Source organism: Varroa jacobsoni, unplaced genomic scaffold, assembly GCF_002532875.2.
Source record: "Varroa jacobsoni isolate VJ856 unplaced genomic scaffold, vjacob_1.0 contig00287, whole genome shotgun sequence".
Classification (NCBI taxonomy): domain Eukaryota; kingdom Metazoa; phylum Arthropoda; class Arachnida; order Mesostigmata; family Varroidae; genus Varroa; species Varroa jacobsoni.
This window is the reverse complement of record NW_019214442.1, coordinates 39,939-58,065: the sequence shown is the minus strand read 5'-3', so window position 1 is coordinate 58,065 and position 18,127 is coordinate 39,939. Positions and strand designations below refer to the sequence as shown.

Below are 18,127 nucleotides of genomic sequence, written 5' to 3'. Positions count from 1 at the left end.
CACAAGGAAAAATCAATAGGGGGACGCATGGTATGTGTTCAAGATCCCTTTAAACAGTAGCGTCAAAGCAGATAAAAAAAATAAGTCTACTGGCTTTTATTTTTTCAGAGATTATCTATTTGATTTTCGAGGTACAAGAAGTGAATTTGTGGGCTTCGTGAATTGCCTTTTAAATTCCAAATCGAGATATCATTATTTTTAGCTTTTTTGTGTTTTTTATTGAGTTCTAACCTTTTCAGGTTATTTGCTGTGAATTTTTCGCGTTGTGTGTAGAAGTTTCTCCCGGACTTTCTGGAGGCTTTACAGAAACCGGCAACGGTTATTATACAAGCAGATTTCGGGCGACCAAAGATGTTTACAACCTTGGTAGGGTTCATCTTCGACGTCGGCCAAATCGAAGACTTTTTGCGTCCGCCATAATGAGTTTATGGCTTTCCTTTAGAAAAAAATTAGGTTTCTTTTAATCCTAAATACACTGGTTTGGCGCATCGAACGGAATTTACCAAAATTTGTCTAGATTTAAACGGACTACCACGTATATACACACGATGTTAAGATGTTTGTATCCATAAATTCTACTTGCTTTATAAATAATAATTATCTTTTCCAATTACTAGAACGAAGGAAAACGATTTGCGCCGACAAATCCAATGGGAAAAGATAAGAGAAATTTGCACGAGCAAAAATAGTCCGATATACGATCTTTACATAAAAATAGTTAAACTAATTCTTTACTTATTTCTAGAATAATTCACAAATAGTAACATCCAAGTTATTTAGTATATTCCCAAGAAAAATCTAAACTAGACTATGGAACAGGCTTATGTTTGGTCGGATTCCTGTTATTTGTCTCCTTAGACTCCAGATTTTCACCTCGCAGTGCGGCTTCCCCAAAGCACTACTATAAACCGGTCGTCTATCGTCGTTCGTTTTCCCATAGAGGATATTGTTGAACTCATATTTTACCATTTTCGCGGCTGTTCGCCCACGCGGTCGTGTACATTGCCACGACGCCTGTGCCTATTGTACAGGTATATTACCCATGAACTTACGCTCTATGTGTTCAGAAATTCTGATGTGAAATAGATCTTTTATTTTAACTATAATATGCTAGATTTTGGCGCTTTTTCGTCGTCTGCTTTGTCAAGATGCGGTCGAGGATTGTTTTGATATTTTTTCTTTATCCTTTTACTTTTAACAGACGTTTATAGAGTCGGGATCTTTTCCGTCGGGACGATGACCTTTGCAAATATTTTTAGAACAATAGAGGCTAACAAAAGCACACAGAGCAAATTCTAGAATGGACTTTTAAGTCAGAGTGCTATGAAAGCATTCAAACAAAGGGCTACCTTAGGCAGAACGCTGAGTCGCTGTCCTTGCAGCGTCTTAGCAGAAGATACGATGCAACTCTACCAAATTATATTGGATGCGTATTGACTTTTATAGGAGCAGTAATTTCGTTGATGCGTAACTGCCACCAAGTAACAAGCTGAAGTACAAAATTTATAAAATTAGTTAAAATTAAATAAATATATTAAGTGTACGCGTTGTCGGCACTGGACAGTGGGTATGAATGAAATTCCACACAACTTTGCGCGTCTCTGTGGGCTTAGTGGTTCCCTCTTCAGGCCAAACAGGAAAAATGAGGAATATTTAAATTTAGGGACTATATTTAGGGACTATATGGACTCATACAAGATAAACATATGGCAGTTGGCGCTATTTACCACCTTCCGATCGTCTATCATTTAGAAGTATTATTTACTCGGCCTTCAGCGTGTCGGTGTTCTTCACACTTGATAAAACTATTCAATTCGCGAGCTTGTTGGCTGGAGGAATTACCGTAGTGCCTTGAAGGCTCACCACATACGTTTTCCACTTAACTCTATGCATCCCAATGTCATCTGCAGTGGATTATCTAGGCTCCATTAGTGACGCATGGCTGACTTGCTTTCTTGACCACCTGCACACATGTTTCCTCTCCATTTTAATATAGACGTTTACAGCTAGGGTTCGCCAGTTTTTCGCGAGTGGCTCCTTCGTATCGGCGGTGATGCAGACGCCCAGCTCCAGTACCTCTCAACGGACGTTGTCACCAGAACTACTAATCTCAACCTACTTGCAAACACTTCTTTACCGTTCAGCTGACATTGCCAAATCACTTTCAACCTAATACAATTCCTCCATAACAAACTACACACTCGTGAACATACCGCTACCTTGTCCTCTTCGTATAGGGACCCTAGAGCCATCTGCTTCATCAATAATCGTCTCTGCGCACCTCTTCCGAATCGCTTCGCGCATCTAGTCTATAGCTGACATAAATGCCTTTCTTGGGCATGTTGACATATGTGACCGATTTGTCGGACGGAATGTCCTCTGCAAGTGGCACATAAGGCCTCGTCTGAGTGGCCACTTTTACTGAATTTTTTGTTGCCGCGTTAGCGGAATCCGGGTCACTGCTACCTACGAAGCCGCTACTCATCTTTACGAACAGTTTGCAATTCAACAAAACAGGTACCGCCACTGATCAGCTCCTGATCGATTGCGTCATCCACTTCCAATGTCCTACCTCATTAACTAAAGGCCCTTAACACAGCGAATCGCGAACCCTCACACTTGAGGAAATCGCAATACGACTGGCCCTTTTTGTTTCATATGCTCTTGATTACCTCGGCTACCGCGCAGCCTTCCCCAGCATTTCTTCGACGGTCCCGATGAACACCTACGTTTATCAACGATTATCATCGCCGGCGCAAGGCACTGCTTGGAACGATTCGTACAACCTCCGAGTTCACCATGGCGAATACAAGTGGCCACCAGTCGTCATCTTCACATGTCTTCAACGGATTCATCCCTCGTTGTCGGTCAGACAACTTTCTAACAAGCCACTAAAGGCGTTCTTTTTTTGCGTATTCACACTATGTGCATCCCGTCAACTGTGGGTTGTTACGTACGCAAGCAGTCATCAATATCGCTGATTCAGAGCTCAAGTTACAAAGAAAGAGATACTAACATTAGCAATTATTACCTGTCTATGTCAATATTGTACGACTTCGAAAATTTGTTGAGATAATTGATAAATTAATATTATTTTTTTGCAAGATTGGTTTTAAATATCTATTATTAACAAATATTTTATTAAAATATTTCTTGTTAGTATTGGTTTTTACCTTTTTTTGGATGATGCGCCTTGACCCCGGAGACTTTCAGCTTCTCCTTTTGCTTGATTCAATTTGTCTTCTATTATTAACGGCAACTTTCGCGTACAATGTGATAGCTATGATTCAGTTTGTAAACGCGAATCTGTTAGAAGCGACTTCAAGAGTCACGCATTTCACGTGAGGTAAAATGGCCACATAACCATAAAATCCCATTGATGTATTACAGATGGATAGTATTTGCTGAAGTGAAATGCTTCGTAAATATATGTTCCGTGCAAGATTTGCTGTGTCATCATGCTTATGTCCTTTGGTACTTTAATGGTTCCCATCTCCATTTTTTCAATTTGCGGTTCTTCGCCATGATATTGTCGTTGACCCTTTCTTCCCTTGTTTGAGTCTTCTTGAAGCGTACGTCGCTCTTTGACATGTTGACAACCACATCTTTTTTTGAACAGGAAAATTGCCCATGCATAAGATACTCTCTTCGTCTATTCCCACTCCTTAGGAAGACAACGTTTGGAATTCCAAAAGGAACCGGCTATCCTAGTAGACATACTGATGTAAACAGGTTGATCGTGCCACAAACCAAACGCCTGTCGCTCGTCAGACAAACAGACGTATGTAAGGGGTTGCTAGAAGCGTTGGAATTGGTGTTGCTCCGGGGAGCCGGTTTCACTTGACCATTGGCATAGCTCCCTTTTCAAGCACTTTCAAATACTGGTGGCCGCTAAGTTCCACCGACGGGACATCTGGTGGTCGTTTTTTGTCAAATCGCACAGACCGATCAGTCTATGCTTGGAAAATGTACTACAAAAATGCCTCTTTATAGTAGCTTATTTTAAAGCACAGATTCAACGACAACTAAGGTGTCTACTCTTTTCGTGCGCACTGACGAACGTACTGCGAGATCGAGCGGTTTTTTACTCTTGCTTCTTCAGACTATCAAAATACGCAGTACATTGAAGATACCAGTGTATAATGACTAGAATAAATGGGCCAGCTTGTATTTTGAACTCTGAATTTTGTGTATCCAGCAACTTATAATAGATTAGTTAAGAAAAATATGTTTGATTTTTAGGTCTCTGAAACTGGATGACATAAACGACCTAATGAGAATAGTGACCAGCCATTGTTGCCAGCCAGAAGTTGATTCGTCGGGCTGTTGGCATTAGCAACGACTGAGGAACGCAAAACACAATTTCTGGGTTTCAAGGTGGTATGGTATTGTAAACAAATAACGACTAACAAAGAGCAATTAATTCCATACGGGGGCATGACCACACTTGATGTTTAATATGGCTCGTTAGCACTGAACATTTGCCACCCAAGTGCGCCTCTAAATTTGATCTACACTGCACTAATTATAACTTTGAAAGAGCTTTTATATGCCCATGTGTAAAAATAAGCTATCGATGATGCTATAACTCATTCAGCCGATTCACCTTTGAACTTCCCAGTTTTCTTTCGTAATGTGCTTACGTCCACGTTCTAGTTTTGGTGAACGCATACAAGCCATAAAAGTATACCAAGCAACTTATGCGGTTACAAACTTTTTGACACTACCGAATGTCTTAATTTTTTTTCCGTTTTATTGGTACAGATTTTTACCTTATTTAGCTGTTTATTTAACAGTTTGTTTGTTAACTATAATTACTGCTTTCAACTTTTTGCCTATGTTGCTTCGTAGCGTCCAGGTGACTAAGCCCCCGATACTGATACTCTGCTTTTCAAACACAGCATACTAAGGATTGCGAGGACTTTAGTTAAGGACAGGGCGGGAGTATCGATTACCGTACAACTTAATGGCAACGGTTCGTGCACTTCGGATTCAATCCTTTCCAAGGAAACAGTAGCTGTCCATGGTGACGCATTAAAAAACGTTTTACGGATGCTTTGCAGCTGGCATTTTTTTGTCACGGTGAATTAATTTGATTGTAATGAGTCTATTACAAATGGTAACTCCCTCCATAAGCTGAGATTTAATTTGTCTACAATCCTCTTGGTTCTCTGAAGTTCATTTCGTTGGCAAAGCTCAGCTAACAGTTCGATGACCTCATTCTTGTAGCATCGAAGTAACAATCGTTGCTGGCAAAAAGGCATTCTGAACAATTCCGGTCGCGATAATGGTGTACCTCGGTAGTACTAGTGTCAATGTCAATAACCCAATTTTTATTATCAATGTTTATAGTTTGTTTAGCTCTACAGTATAATCAAGCACTACACTAGCCTCTTTCCGCTATTGTGACGGAGTCTTTGTGAGGCGCCCATAAAAGCTTATGATATTTTGACCCGATTTCATTTACTTACATATGAAAGATGTTAGCTACTGAATCGTTCTTTCTGGTCTCTGCACCACACCGTAACAATTCGAAAGTTAGATTGTATCACAGGCCATTTGTATATTTCACACAATATGTACACGCCCTCTAAGAAAATAGTTCATCTTTGGATACCGCGCAAAATTTTCCATCTATAAATTTTTCGATTAGATGTTTACATGATCTGCCTGTGCCATTTATGTCGTATCGTATATACGTATCATCAATTATCACTATGCAAATTAGAAGTTTTTACCCGTAGCAGATGCAAGCTTTAGCACAGATCGAATGAAGAACAACGCGGATCTTAACGTAGGTGTGTCATTTATGTTGCGCTCTTACGAGAACGAAGGGCCATGTTGTTATCGCTACGTAACGCAATAAGCTAGGGTCTGAGTGAATCGGTTAAAAAAGCAGAAAAAAAATCAGAACTCATTTCAAGTCTTTTTCGAAGCTTAATTAAATATATTCTGGTCAGATTTTGGCCATTTAAGCTTATCGAATCTTGTGGAAAAGGCTACGGTAGTTTGTCGGTGGCTTTCCGTTGATTTTCCGGGGTTATTCGAAGCGGAGGGATACTGATTGGGCACCGAAGTGGTTCAGTAAGAACATCAATGTTTGGTACTTTGCACACCAGATAGGACTGGATTGTGCTGGGGTAATGGGGTGCATTTGCAGAAACCCGTGACAAAGCGGTGTCTCCAGTGAGAAACATTAACTTCGTAGGCTTTTCTTATTTACCTGATATTTTAAAGGACAAGCCTTCTCACCGAACGAACAACAGAAAAACGATCATTCTTTTTATGAAAAGTAAAAAATAGGGCTTTCTGATCAGTAGGTTTATTATTTTATGCTTACCAGTATTTGGCCCCCTGCAATCCTCGTTGCGCGTTATTAATCTTCCGGTTTCAAGGGCCGTTTACAGTTAGGTCCTCAAATAATTCGTTTGAAGCCGTTCGCCCTTCGACACCGCTATAGCCGCCTTAAGGAATTGCTGACTTCTTCCCCGGAACGCTGTCGTCGAACGCTGCACCGCTTTCGGTCGATGCGCGAGCTGTTTACTATCACACGCTGCCTTCCAGCTCTGATAATTTCGTCACCTCATCAGTATTAGACGAGAGGTCATTAATTGGTCCTGTTAGGCCCGAAATCAATTGAGTGATGTCAGACGCATGCGAATGTTCTGAATACATAGGCTGCAAGCTACAGCGGAAGAATATAATTGGCGGATATGTAAATATTGTTTCGTGTGAAAACAGTTGTGAAAAGGCTGTCCACAAAGCCATGGCGCTGCAGGTAAATAATTTAGGGATTATAGAGCATGCTTAGCTAGAAGTAAGCTGAAGCGCTAGCGGATGTACACGTTGCGTTGTTACACTGGTCCTTGTTATGAAGTAGAAGTAATGGCGGCAATTTTGATTTGCCTCCGCTTCTAGAACTAGGACGTGAACATTAGCATGCTCCGTTGAAAATGTTCACTAGAAACGTCTACGTTATAACTGGGCCGGCTACATCTGTGGCCGAAGAGGACAAATTGTTGGCATTTTGTCATCGACATATACAGTGCTATTATGGAGGTGTTCCCAATGGACCGATTATAGCCGTAGAGTTAACACTATCGTTAGTATAACTTAGAAATTAAGAATCGCGTTCATTCCTCGATTTAACAAAGTGACGACTTTGTCTATTAGCGGGAAGAACGTTGTTCCATGACGCCACACAGGAGTTAGAACTACTCGCGGCTACGCTTCAATGAATAACAATCTTCAATCGAAACTGCGCAATAACTTCAATGCGTTGATAGTTACCAAATATTCATATCTTCTAACGACGTAGGCTGAATATTCTTGAAAGGCGATAGAATTTGAATCCGTCGACACAGTTTGCTTGAGTTACGATTTACATATATGCGTTTATGCTGTATTATCTATTTTCTAATAAAGTGATACGTATATGACGTTATCCATATGACGTTTAGGGATACTTCTCTACGATGTGTAATGTTTGCCGAGCCACAATTAATCTGCGAGGCCCTGTTGTCATCTAAATATACATATCTATTTCGTATTGTGTGTTAGGTGAGACGGCTGTACCATCGTGGCGCGCGATCATCTTATGTACACCTAGCGTCGTATTTGGCTGACAACCTCAGAATGCTTGCACCTGGTTCTTAATTGAAAGGCTGCGTGAGGCAGGTTCGTTTGAGACCACTTATCGTATTCGGACCGTCGTCTATAGCAGCAATCCATCAAAATAGAGAACTAGAAGCCAGAAAAAGCGACTGAAACATCATGTGTTTCCTGAATGAAAATAATCGTATATAGATATTGAAAGCTGTAATTACTCTTCAGGACCACCACTTTGGTCTACAGCTTTCCTAGCTGTATCAAATAGATTAGAGAGGCTTATCTCTGAGTCACGTACCACAATTGCAAAACGTGATAATTTTTTTATGATTTTCCTTATTCACACAAATTGTGCCGTAGTAACGTGACTATTAAAAAATCACAAACGAATTTCAGGGTGGAAAAATCTGTTGTATTGGATTCAACGTGCAAAGCGTCAAAGCCATTGGGAATGGCTCCAGCTATTCGATCGTTAGCCCTCGATATCTTCCGCCATCCGGATGATGTATCATCTTATCTTCCAGTCAATTCCTTTTCAATGGTTACCCTAGACACCGCCTCTACCCAGGAAGCAGAAACTCTCGTCCGTTTCTGAAATCGGAAAAAGAGACGCCTCTTGTTCTCTACGACGGCGGAATCGTAGTGGATCCCGAAATCTTACCGGTGAGCCCCGGGAATAACAGTACCTGTTTAAATGTCCCAATGTAGAATATAAATGACGCAATAATTAAATACAGAAAAAAAATAATCGGAGAAGGAGTCAGTGGCGAAAACGGAAAAAGAGTCGTATATTGAAATATTATCTTTATTTTATTGAAAATACTCGAAAATATGGTAAATACAAAAAAAAAAAAAAAGATAAAATTCGCATTTTTTGCTTTTTTACACGACGTTTTTAATTTTTCAAAACGATCTCGTTGAAAAAATTCTTTATTGGGCAATTAGTAAAAAGGCTGGGGACTTACTCTAACGAAAAATTACACCTCGTTATCCAGAAAAATTTATACATGCATGTTTTCGGTGCGAAATTAAAAAACAAGATCTAGGCACTTTGTCGATGCAAAACATTTTTGTCCGATATGCGAAAGATAACTGATATAATCATCTTTTGTACGTAAGCTAGCTCGAACTTAATCATGACACGCGGAGTATAAAATAAACATAGTTTTATGACAAGGGTGTAGGCACTGGGGTAGGAAACTCATTGCGAAGATATTTTTGCTTAGTGGCTCTAGCTATGAAGAAATAAGGCAATTCTTACATAAAGTGCCATTTCAAACCAATCTATGAAATTAAATCTAAGACTTGTGTTTAGCATAACATCGTTCTCGCAAATTTAGTACCATATATATATGGCATAACTCGAGTATGATTCTACGCCATTTCCGATTCGTTAACCAAACTCATACACAATAAGGATAACTAAGTTATCTGCTGTTTTATTCTGCCTGTTTCCTATTTTCGCCAATCTAACGTTTGTGGCCAGCAGTTCGTCCCTAGTAAACTGTACTGTCCAACTGAAAAAAATTACGATTTCTCTTGTGTTACGGCTTTCCGGTCACTGGTACGAGGCGCAGGACGTCAACGAAAGCGAAGTTTATGGCAAAAGCGCATACTGATCGCGGCGTGTACCGCCCGCATAGGGAATGTCCTAGGTACCCTTTCGCTTCGCTGTGGCCAAGGCAGCTGTAACGTTGTGGAGTGCATATCTTCCATCTGTATGCCAAGAGTCTGTTTTCCTATTGGAGAAACGAAGTCAAATTTCTTGACCCTGATTGGTTATTTGAAAGTGGTGCAAATCAATGATTTACACAACAAATACTCTTTATAACTTGAGCTTAAATCATTTTAACAGTATTATCCTACAGCGAAGTGTAGGTTAGTATGTAGACGTTATCAAGTACAACCGCGCACGACCGATACGAAACCAGCGTGGTAGAATTTATCAAATTCTATCACGCTGGTTTCGTATAAAAAGGGTGCGATGTCCTCGTCGCAGGCCCTTTGTAACAAACAAAGTAATTTCTGCCGAAAGCATTGTATCGACTTTCATTCCATATGAGTTTTGAGGTGTTGTTCCGTTACAGGACTATCACAGTTTGGCCTAGTGCTGCTTGCCCTGCCGAATGGAAGTGGCTCGTAGTACTTTTAATTGTTTCGAGTTATTGATGTCAGGCCTTTCGAAACTAGCTACGATAATCCAAACGAAGTTTTGCGTTATCAGCTTGTGTTGTGAGCACCCTAATCATGCGCCATTTTATGACGTCGGGCTTAATGGATTCTGAGCTCTACTTGAAAATTCATCAAGGGAAGGCAGCGTAATGCTTGCAGGAACCAAGAACTTTATAAGGGGCAAGCGAAAACAGCGCAGCGAATTCGCATACTTGGATTTATCTTGCGTTAGGGTGGAAGGTAAAGCGACCTTAGGATGTATGTTGTAGGGTTACTAACTTGTGAAGTCTTCCCTATAGTATAGCGATTCAAAGGGGGGTAACTTATATTTCGATAATTTAGTCTATTAGTAATGCTTAATAGACCAAGCAAAGTATATGATCTAAAGGAGAATAGCCTACTTTATCTACTTTTACGTCCTTTGCGAGATAGTGCATCTAATTTTCAAAAAGCGGCTTTGATATGCATACTCAATAGTATTTTGGTGTCGTTAAAATTTGGTTTCCGGCTAGGAATTTTTATACATCCGCCTGGGCGCCGTGTGGAATTCTTCCATACTTACACACAAAGTACCTTCGCCTTATCCACTATAACCCTTTGAATTTTCTTCTAGTTCTTAGTACGGTATTCGAACCGCGTAAATACTATAAGCGACAAGTAGCCCGATATAGAGTAGTTTACATTTCCTGGATAGGTTTACATGAGTATTGCCCATGTCCTTAAATGAGCCATTTTGCCAATGATTGCTTCAACAAGAAGAGTTTAACGATGTTTCACTGTTCACAAAATACTAGCAGAAATTCATCATCGCAATTAATGTACAATGTAGCCAAGACTATGAACATTGGCCGTCCACTATGGAAACACGTCTTTTTTTTTTTATTTTACATATTTTCATAGATTTACATATGACAAACAAGGGTTATTGTTGTCATATGTAAATCTAGAAAAGCCAGGAATAATACGTCCTTAACCACTAATTATTATGCATTAGTTAGGAGCTACTTTGTTTGATGAAAGGCTGCAGCCCGATAGTTCAGGCAGAGCAATTACTCTGGGTCATGGTAATAGGCCCGTCCCCTTGTTACGACGGGTTCTGGCGTGTTAGGTGTCTCGTGTGCATAAATTTTCGGATGGGATACGTACTTGTAGGGCAGCAAATGAATACAGTCAAGCATCTTATACTGCTCGAAGAGGTCAGCCAGCCCTTTGGACATCGTAATTGATGCTGTACGTCGCATCCTCAAAGCCTGGCTCAAGAAGTCCTTTAGCGGAAGCACATAGAAGGTCCATTTTTAATGAATACATATGAGCCACTGGGTGACAGGTTGAATGACTCTGTCTAGCCTATTAACCGCATGCGGTTTTGTGTGCACGTCACTAAATACTGAACGGTAGTTGTTAATTATGATTCGTTGCCCTATGTCTGGCTTGATACGAAAAGCCGTAAACTTAATTGGATATATACGGCGAAAATAATACTACTTCTTCTATAAACTAAAAGTCTTTCTACTAAGAGCCTGTTGGAAACAAAGGTCGCATTGTTTACCATTTACAGTTTTTATTAATTAATATATTTAAACCACGCAAACATTAGCCGGCTTTTCTATATGCATAATAAGTGTATATAAATATGATAATTATTAAATTCTTCAAGGGCACATTGTTGTGACTCGTGTCAAGACACCAGGAAAAAGTGCCTTACATGTCAGCGCCTAAGGAGTTTGCTGCTGATGATTACACCTGGAACGAGCTGGGGTTGCAATGAAGAGATGTTTGTCCAATGGTTTCATCAACACGTCCACAGATTCAACCGGTATTTTTACTTTCGAGAAACAGAAGCTTTATCACTGAATATTGATCTGTAGCACCAAATCAATCTCTGTCTCTGAATTCATTGTTCTTTAACAGTACTCAGTGAGCTTAGCACCGAAAATGGCCCAAAACTGAATATCAACGTTTACACAATGCCATCTACTGCTAATGCGTTGTCTGAACGTTTCTCCAATGGCATGTAATCCGTTGCCGTTGCCGCACGAGTACAAGGATACCATGTGTTCCCCGACCAGATTACCTCTTACGTATTTTGTTACAACAGGTGGCTTTTTCGCCAGTTACTTTCGGAAACTTAAACTGAAAATGAACTTCTTCTCACCTCGCAGTACGAACTACAGCTGGCCTTTAGAGAAAAAGAAATTATCTTCGAGGAGTATATATAAAACGTTAAAAAGGCGTGATTGTTTTTGTTACAGCTCAATATATTACCTGGGCTGCCTAATAGAAAACAGCAGAGAAAAGAAGTGCTAGAATTACAAGGTGTAGTAAGTTCGACGTAGGAAGAATAGGCTATAAATTAGGCGTAATTATAGTGTAAGCGTTTCACGCGATAGGGTATATATAGTATTTTGTGGACACGAATGCCGTTTATTGTTTGCGTACTAAAACAGTGATTTGTTTTTAACATATGTGCATAATTGGATAGATAATTGAAAAGGAGACTGAGCCAACAGCTGATAAAGCGAAATGCGAACCAAATTAGTAGCACGATAAGTCCTAAGGACTAGCTCCGTGCTCAGTAACTTGTATAGAAGTTTTGAACTTTAATCACAACGATTTAGACTCGAACTGTTAATGGGTGTTAGGCGACTTATTTGTAAAGAACAGGACGGCAATCCCCGCTACGTAGAACGAGGCTCCTATAAGGTAAATCATGTATATGACTTCAAAGTGTAGAATTATACCATAGATAAATATTTAAGAAGCCGAAAACCAACTGGGTGCTCACAAGAATAGAATAGGCCTTCTGGAATTTATATGATAACATGTCTTGCCGTATTCTCAATCAACCAAATTTTTAGCGAGTCTCACAGTAAATCCCTAAACATGGTCATATATAATAAATTACCGATGTAGTAAATTAAAGAATAACACGACCATTTGGTCAGTTCTCGAAAATTTAACACTAATATATGAGACAAAGACAAAAAATGTATTGACGATTTATTGACGACGTGAAATAAAAAGAAAATCAGCTGCAAATCGAATTTTTGCACAACGTAGTCTTTTCGCACTTCAGCTCAAAATATTCATAAAAACTTGCCCTATGCTTACTCATATCCGCCCTAGGCCTGGCGCCCCCTTTATTTAAGGCGAACGCTATTCAATATCCAGTTGATGCTTTCCGTATCTCGCGCCCTTTGCCCGATTGTCAAGATGTCGACTAAACTTGATACACACCGTTGTTGGGATACCTTTGTGAACAGTCGGATAGTCTCTCTTGTTATACTGCATAGAGAAGTGTGACCATTGATCTCCAGGTGAATCGTATTGTGTATAGGTCGAAGTATTGCCCACGTACGAACATCAGCTAAGCATGCATCTAATAATGAAAATGTCGTAATACGAGGGCATTGTAAGTATGAGAGTAAGGGTCAAGGCACAGGTTGCTAGCGAGTACAGAGTCTACAACTTATTGTGAGGAACTCGTTAAGAAAAGCTAGGGAAATAGGCGAATAAAGTTAATCATAGGCAGAATAGGTTTCAGGTTCTATGAATAAGGACTCGTCAAAAGCCACTGCAGGACGACGAGCGGATAAAAATATTGTTCATCCATGTGAAAAGTAGTGAAATGTTTACCGATTGTAAAATCAATGTGGATCGGCTACTGCGTGTAGCAGTAGGGAAGACAGAAATCGTGGTGTGAGATGAAAATCATGCTGAAACAAACCTCGCTCAGCCAAAAAAGTAGGGTGGTAAACGCTTATTATTAAGTTACTGCAGTATATAGCTACAGTGTGTATACATATCTATGAATTCTGCGAGTACTTGTATATGTCAGCGTTCTAAAATGAAATGCAGAGACTGAGTCTAACGGAACCTTCTTAGCTTTTCACTTATCAGGCACTTCACGGCTTTTTCCCAAACAGTTCCGCCCTTGTCGCTACTGAAACGAGGGTGAATCCATAATGAATCAAGCTTTCGGGTTAATATAGGAGACCATGTTATCTGGCCGGCCAGCTCTGCTGCCTATCTATATAATATTATATATGCTCGGCAATAACGATAACTGCGATCGTAACTTCCACATTCGCGTCCCTATTAGCCAATCGGCGAACAAATCAGTAGTGTCGTAAATCTAGATCCCGTGTCGGGCATACCATGGTGTTGGCTGCACTGATTAAAAATGGCACGAACCTATTTACAGGTGTTGAAAGGACGACAGCCTAAAAACAGATGAGACCTGTGTGGTTACCTGAGTACCTACCTGTTCAGGTATCGAGCAGAGCTGCAAGAAAAGGATAATCTATATTGAGTATGGCTACTCGTTCACGTTTTTCTCATTGCACGTCCGATGGTTGCGCTAAGTGAAGCTGCCGCGGCGGTGGCTATTGTTCATCGGGGCGGAAACGCCATATGATGACGGGTTTTTCGACTATAACCATTTCGCGGAATCGCCCTGTAGGATACCATCTTTTAAGCTTGTGTACACGTTATTTCTGCTTCTAGTTTCTGCTTCACTTCTGTGGCTGGAGAATCGCATAGTTTTGCGCTACGACCAATCATCTAAAAGGTAACTAAGGCCACCTTACGACTGGGCCCAAGCGAAAATGACCCTAGCTATGACCCGCGATCCTGTTTGCATTCTAATGTTTTTACGCCGGATTCTCCAGGCGAATAACGATGAAGAAAAGGCTTATAAAACTAAAAAGAAAACGCAACAGCTTCGCATGCATTTGTCACGTGGATTTCGGATCCAACCTGATCGGTCTTCAAAGGTGAACGCCCAATCAAACCACGTAGATTGGCCGTGTTCAAATGCTGTTTCTGACGCAAGCTCCAAACTGTAGAAGCGCATTTATGATCTCGATTTTAAGTTAAATTGACAACTTCATATTATTTAGCGCGAAAGATACTTACAGTAAATAATCAAGTAGCTTCAATTGAAACATAGAAGTACCGCCTCTTTGCAAAAGCTTATTTATTAGGGACACAATTAATAGCTTCTTAAATCCTTTAATTTTCTACTTAGAGAATGTGATGCAGCGGGTTGAAAAAAGGTTCCGCGCTTCTAAAAAGAAAAACTGTTTCCTTTACGTTTCCGTAATATTTACTTCCGATATACCGTTCAAGAGCGCTTTTAGGTGTTGTGTTGCTAGTGGAATTTCATTTAAAAAAAATTCTCGGAAACTGATATTCCGTGTGGAAGAAATAGATTCGCCACACACTACCGAAAAGATCTTCCACCCTCTCCAACCGTCTGAGTTTAGTTAGAACCGTCTGAAGAAAGACCGCCGATAAAAAACTCAGGAACTGGCGGAAAAGACTGGCTGTGAACATACGACCACCGTCGATCATTTCAAATCCTTTGACTTTACGGAAAAATTCGGAGTTTATGTACTTCATAAACTGTTTGACTCCAACAAGGGACTAAGACTTCACGCTGTAACGGCGGAACCACGAGGGCGTGATTCACCAATTGATGGGCACATTTATTTGACCAAGTTGCATCGAGTTCAGCGGACTACTCAGGAGGAAGTACTCGACAAGTGACGTCATCTCAGCCAGCTCCATGGCAGCATGAAACCACACATGGTAAGTACACAAGGCACACTTCTGGATTTTGAATAAGAAATTCAGTTGCACTTTTTATCTTCTCTGGATCTTTTTGTCAATGGAGTTGCACCCTTCCGTTCTTTCGGCAGTCACGTTCGTGGCCTTGGCTTCGACACGGATGAACAAAACGTAGCCGAGAACCTTCTTTGAGACGAAAGCCGCTACCCCCTGGCGAAATGGCATACACTATTTGGTGGAAAAACGAAGCATGACGGAAGAGACATATCATTATAACTTAATATCACAGAAATAAAAACTGCAGTATTTTCTATTCAAAGAGAAGTTTGGGAACTTTATTTCTAACCTAAAAGCTTTCCGCTACTTAGTTTAACGTTCGCACAGTTTTTGTTGTTGATGTTTATCAGCAGGGTAAGTGCCAAACATGACGCTGGTCTTATTAACGAAACAAGGCTTCGTTATTAACTGACTGCCCTCCCATTGGGAAATGGTGACGACAGCTTTTTTGGCGGCGCATTGAGGAACTGAGATCAGACTGGTTCAAACGGAACGGACCGTAAATACTACAGTATCATATAAAGCTTTTATTTGTATGAATTCAATGAAGATGTCCAGATGAAGCAGGAAGCATATTCTCGGCCTTATTTCTCAATTGACTTTGGTAAGTTAGTGGAGTTTCGAACTAGTTCTACTTTGTTCAATTCGCTGGTAGATGTTTTTGTTGGCCGATCGTTTCCCTGGAGTGTCTAACCGCTCCCGACTTTGGAGACTTCTTGGACACTACTGCCAAGAAAGCTGAACGCGCCAGGCCTCGTAGCCACGCGATCTCTTTTTGTTTGTATAGGAAGAATCTCTATGAAGGCGTTTGCTCTGTTCCTTTTGTTGTCGAGTGTTACGTGATTGTAAGTAAAAACGATAAATGGACTGAGTTCTCTCCTGAACCGGTAATCTCACGACGTACATTGGTTATCTGTTCTTTTTGAAAAGAGCCAGTAGTTTTTGCGACAAAATCAATGAAAGTCAAGTACTATTTACATTGAATTTTAAATTTAAGAAAAACAAGACCGTACCAATATCAGACCAATTCTCTTCTAGGGTAGAATGTATTAGCATACTTAAGAACGACTAAAGACACTGCAAGAGTGTCCTACCTCTTAGTATCGGTGCCAGCTTGCTTGGAGATCGTACCTTTTTGCGTATTTACGTTCGATTTCAATGTGGAATACTTCTTTAGATGTCCTTGGATGTAAATTTAGTACGCGAACAAGTTTCCACTGCACGATTACGTGGGCTGTGGTATGCAGGGCACGCGCTACCACGCTGTGTAGGACCGAACGCCGTTATAGCGTACCAGTGCCAGGCTCATCTTGCACAGTTGCATGATTACATTGTACAGAAGAATAAACTACGAGTGTACAAGCTGCAACTGTGTGCTCTTGGGTCCGGTGCCGACTCTCTTTGAAATCGGACGTTTTTAGAACTCAACTAGGCCAATGCTGTTAACCAGTGAAAAAGTACGTATTGCCTCAGCTGACACTTTGGCCTAATAATTTTTTAGAGCAAGGCCTGTGTATTAATATTATCAATGCGAGTAGCATTACCATCAAATGGTGCTATATTTGCGGTCAAAGTCGCAATTTAATCTCTGAAACAATAGGAAGCTAAGCTGTTGAACGTCACGACAATCAGTCCGTTTTAGCATTATGTACCCTGTCTCATACAGCTGTAAATCAGCTGAATCTATGACCTGTACTGTTTCATCGTCAGACCCTTTTTTTACAACTGAGAACCGTTTCCTATATGACGCGTAGCATTATCTTTATTATTCAGCCCCTTCACCGTTACAAACCGCGCTACGATTTTGTCTTTTCATCACATTTACCTGCTCTGTAGTCGGCATACTTTAAACGCGAGTTCCTGTTAAGAGAATAGGGTACATAGTAGTGGAGAAACTAGATTGTGCCGAAGGATGTCGTCGAAGGCAGAATGTCAAATGTACAGCAGCTTGTGCATCTGCGAACGATCGATCTGTCCTGGCGTTAGCATCCCAGGACCTTCACATAAACGGCGGGTCCCAGCGGCTGGGAGAAGCACCCGAAGAGCATCAACGTATGGAGGTCTTTTCGCGATAGAGTAGTCATCAAGAGGAAAGTATGAAGAAGCAGAGCTATAAAGAGATACTCACATAGCTATCCGTTAGCAGTATAACTGCACCGAGCTTTTTCAACGGCGGTTGTTGAGAATGATGGGAAGAAGTGGCAATGAGCGTATTGTTGTAACAGCTTTTGATACTTAGTTATGTATCGTTAGGGCGATGGAATGGGGTTTATCCGACTGAGGTAATTCTGACCCATGACGGGACTGGGATTGGAGAACAGATTTAACAGGTGCACAAACATTTCGATTAATGTAATCAGCCAAATAGTAAAAAGGGAAAAGAATAGACAGGGTGTCAGAATATATTAAACTACTAAATTAGTGATAGATTATAGACTACTTTACCATAGAATTGCTATTGCTTGATGAAACTGGTCGTCAAACCGGCCCCTGACAGAAACAATTGAAATGTTTTATATATGTCCTTTTTCAACAGCTTGCAAAAGATGCTATCCTATTCCTTATTTTTGTAAACGCTCTTTTCACCCATGCAGCTACAGTGGAGCATTAAACGAGTCAACAAGATATCCTGCAATGACAAACCATGGCAACTGAACCATGGAATCCTTTAAAGAATTAAATTTGTGTTGATATCAGCGGGAGCCGGTCTACGCTTTTG

At 40.5% G+C, this 18,127-nt stretch overlaps 1 long non-coding RNA gene across 1 annotated transcript in view; it reads left to right on the top strand.

Annotated features, from left to right (window-relative positions):
- The window catches only part of LOC111271027 (uncharacterized), a 37,513-nt gene extending 21,838 nt beyond the window's left edge, over window positions 1-15,675 (top strand). The window contains exons 2-6 of the long non-coding RNA XR_002686610.2: window positions 7,561-7,677; window positions 8,005-8,271; window positions 13,985-14,350; window positions 15,048-15,372; window positions 15,483-15,675. This is a non-coding gene — a long non-coding RNA (uncharacterized LOC111271027). The remainder of the gene's footprint in view (window positions 1-7,560; window positions 7,678-8,004; window positions 8,272-13,984; window positions 14,351-15,047; window positions 15,373-15,482) is intronic.
- Window positions 15,676-18,127: the final 2,452 nt, after the last annotated feature.